A 4,378-nucleotide genomic window follows, 5' to 3' on the forward strand; every position below is an offset into this window, starting at 1 on the left:
ACAGAGACATCTTCCAATCTTGCAGGAATTAGACTCTTGTTTGGACACTACTGTTTTAACAGCTAAAACATCCCCTTGGGTTTCCTATGACTAGTTCTGAAATTCTGAGAAGTTTAAATATGTATGCCATATGTTTCTTCTTTAGCCCTCTTGAAATATGATCACTTAGTACACAAAATACAAAGTTTGTGCCCAACAAATCTTGGTTATTAACATAACAAAATTTCTAAATTCCAAAAAGTTACTATCTCTTGAAATATGATCACTTAGTACACAAAATACAAAGTTTGTGCCCAACAAATCTTGGTTATTTTTAACATAACAAAATTTCTAAATTCCAAAAAGTTACTGTCAAATTAAGGTAAATAATAACATAAGTGTTATAAGACTTGTCTTTAAGTATGCAGTTTGCTTTATTCAGAATATTCACATTTCTACAATACAATTGTTTTTATATGTTTCATTTCGATATTAATATAAGAATTAAGAATTAGTTAATAGAAGAATCCCACAGCCACAAAAGGCATTTTTCCCTTCACCGCTCTGATTTATTTGAAGTCCTCTCTAAAAATTAAGCCATGAGAGACTTTACATTTAAGATGACTGTTTCTTCTATAATGGTGGTACACTAAACAATACTTTTTTTTATCACAAAGCCATGTTAAAAAAAATGGTAACAGAGCAAACAATTCCAATAAAACTCATTATAGTTGCAAATAAAGAACACAGGTTTTCCTGGGCAAAGTCCATGATCTGTATCATTGCTAGCTCAAGAAAAATGAAGACTATTCTGTTGTTTTCATTTATGTTTCAAACATGATCAGTTAACCTTAAAAATACCAAGTAAATGCCACATAAAAGAGCAACAACCTAAAATTCTTAGAGGAAGATAATTTCATCTCTTTCTGTAGTTAAAAAAACAATAAATGTGGTGAGTTAGGGTAATAAGTCATGGCAGAGATACTAAATTGGTGAAAATGTAAAGAAAATAAAGGGCAGAAAGAAAGCTGCCGACTCACTAAGAAGGACAATTCATAATGAAGTCGAGGACATCAAGTCACCCTTTATCTTCATCCTAACTCTGGCCTTACAAGCATGGAAATCCCCATTACTCCAAGAGCTCTGATCTACAAAGACTTTTCCAGCTGTGGGCAGTGAATATAGTTTTCTCCTCAGACACAATGCAAACTCTAGTTTTTGTTCACACTAATATATTTTCTCTGCTCTAGCCCAGGAGATGACAATAGGCTGGAGGAGCTTGGTGTTCACATGTGCTCATCCGAACTCATCCTGGTGGCTGCCAAGATTTCTGTATCAGGATCATATACTAAGGTAACACAAGACCTGTACACCTACATCCAGCACATATGAAATAAGATTGTATTTAAGTCACTCAGTTTTTAGCCACCAATGTATGGGAGATCATTTTGACAGTAAAATAAACAAAGTGGTGATGATCTGAAAGTATGCATTCAGCCCAACAAAAGAATGGAAAGTGTTGTTTTCAGTGATGGTGATTTTTATGGGTTAGATCTAAAATGTCTCCCAAAAGTCCCTTGTGTTCAGAGGTGGAGAATTTGAAAAGTGACTGGATTGTGGAGGCAGCACTGTACTTGTGGATGGGTTATGCCATTGCTGAGTTCACAAGTCAATGTGCTCTTCGGAGGTGGAGGTTGGCTGAAGGTGGGTCAAGGGGGATCTGGCCTGAGCAGGACAATAGGACATTCTTCTCCATGATCCCCTTCCCTCCTTCTTCCTCTTTCTTTTCTCTCTCTCTCTCTCTCTCTCTCCCTCTCTCTCTCTCTCTCTCTCTCTTCTTCTGACAGCATAGGTGAGGGAACAGCTTTCCTGCACCAGGCACCTCCACCATGCTGTTCCCACCTTGGAGCCAGCCCACAATGACTGAATGGTATAAACCTTTCCTCCTGAAGTTGTGGGTATCAGGTATTTCTCCCGATATCAGGAAAGTGAGTGATACATGATTCATTTTCGTACAAATACTTCAAACTATAGACTTAGATTTTTCAAAATTTTAGTCTGCATTATATGTAGACTAACTCTGTGTCCTACTCTACTACCACATCTTGAATTTTTAAAAACAATTAGTAGCTTTTATATATTTACTGTTGTGTTCATTGTGATTAATAATAGCTGTTCAAACATTTGAGCCTTACTATCTTTGTACATTTTGTTTTCATTACAAAAAATTATTTCATAGAATGTTAGTAGTGTCTCTCTCACATCTTAAGAAATAAAATGAAAACAAAAACCTTACATTTTTATCACTGGAATAGGTTTAAAAGTAAAATTTGAATTACAGTAATATAATTACACTGACATCTTTTGTGAGCGATAACACATGATAACACATAATTGAATGACTCCTATACCAGAAGAATCACAACTAAGGAAAAAGACAAAGAGCCTAATTTATTCTGACTAATCAGGATTGATGTTAATTAAAGAAGAGTGCAGATAATGACTTCTCATTACTACCTGATAGATGAAAATAGATTATTCTTCTTCTAGGTAAAATAGCAATTAAATAACTTTTTAAACAGGATTTATTTTCAGAAGACTTTCTTCTATAATTGGTGAAGCGCTTATACAAAGGTCTTTTGAAAAATCATGTAGAAAAAAATGGATTTCATCAAAGGCTGTTTACTCTTTAGTATTTTGTCACATTTTGGTGGATGTGCACAAGAAAAAGACAGCTTTTGAGCAGATGGTAATCAGAACAAAAATTGACTTGCATTATCCTGTGGAATGTTTGGCATTACAAAATATAGTGTAGAAGTGATTAAAGCACAAGTTCAAATCCTGATTTCTTTATCAAGTTGCTCTGCGAATTTCACCAAGAATTTAAACCTCTCTAAAGATTTTCTCCCTGTAAATTTTTTAAAATAATAGATTCTGCTTCAAAAGGCTATTATGAGTATTAAGTAAAATATCCATGTAGCATTCATAGCACAGAGCTTGACTCATAGAACAAGCTAAGTAAGTGTTAGCAGCTGTATTAGCTTTCTATTGCTATGTAACAAACCACACAAACTTACCGGCCTTAAGTAAGGCAGCTTTATTACATTGCTAATTCCATGTGCTAGAGCTCTTGGCACAGGTTTACTATGTCTTCTGCTCAGTAGTTCTACAGACCAAACAAGGTCCTGCATTAGCCAGGGCTTCCATTTCATCTGGGTCTGCAGTCTTACCCAGGGCTTATGTCCCAGTTCACTGTTTTAGGAATTCAGTTGCTTGGAGTTGGAGGACTGAGAGACTTTCCCAACTCCCACCCACATGGTTCTTCCAAGGTGTGGTGGTTTATTTTTTCAAAACCATCAGCAGTGCCTCTATTGAACTGGCTCCCTAACTTCTTCACTCTTTGACTTCTAAATCCTTTTCTGAAGAGCTTTCTCATTAGATCCAGTCCTCACAGCATAACATTGTGATTAACTTAGTAACCCAATAATAGATTATAATTACATCTGTTAAATACCTTCACTTTTGTAACCTACGCTAACTTGATCATGGGTGTGATGTCCCATGAGATCTGCAGTTCTTACCTGGGCTCAAGGGGAAGGGATTCCTACCAAGCTGTGTGAATTGTGATGCCCACCTTACAATTCTACATGTCAAAGCTATTATTAGTTTACTATTATTGTTTCTTCTAATATTAAGTGGAACATTTCTCATTTTTAAATACTTTTACAATATGATTCAGATGTACCTTAAAATTTATTCAAGCAGATTTGTGGATCAGTGGAATAGAATGGAAGGTACAGAAACAATTCCAGGTACACTCAGCTATGTTATCTTTGACAAAGAGGCTAAATCCTTTTCTGAGCAAAGACAGCTAGTCGCCTTAACAAATGGTACTGGGAAAACTGGCTACTCACATGCCACAGGTTGAACCTAGATCCCTATCTCTCATCATGCACTAAAGTAAAATCAAAATAGACCGGAGAGCCCAATATCAAACAGAAAAAATCTTCTGGAAAACAACATAGGTAAAACTCTTAGAGATAGAGGCATAGGCAAGGGCTCTTAAGAAATAATATCAAGAATCAATTAATGGAATCACATGAAATTACAAAGCTTCTGCATAGAAAAGGAAACAACTAACGGAGTGAAGATTCAACCTAAAGAATGGGGAAAAAATTCCCAGCTATTCCCCAGACAAAAGACTAATATTTAGAATATATAAAGAACCCAAAAATTAGACCCTCTCTAATGGGCATCTGAAATGAATAGACACACTTTTCAAACGAATGAGTACCTGAAAAGAAATAAATACATGAATACACTAATACAATACTAAATAAATGCATGAATACAATGATAAATGCATGAATATAATAAATACATGAAAAATGTTCAAGAA

The sequence above is a fragment of the Fukomys damarensis genome, unplaced genomic scaffold (genome assembly GCF_012274545.1).
Source record: "Fukomys damarensis isolate Sample0158 unplaced genomic scaffold, DMR_v1.0_HiC HiC_scaffold_24, whole genome shotgun sequence".
NCBI lineage: Eukaryota > Metazoa > Chordata > Mammalia > Rodentia > Bathyergidae > Fukomys > Fukomys damarensis.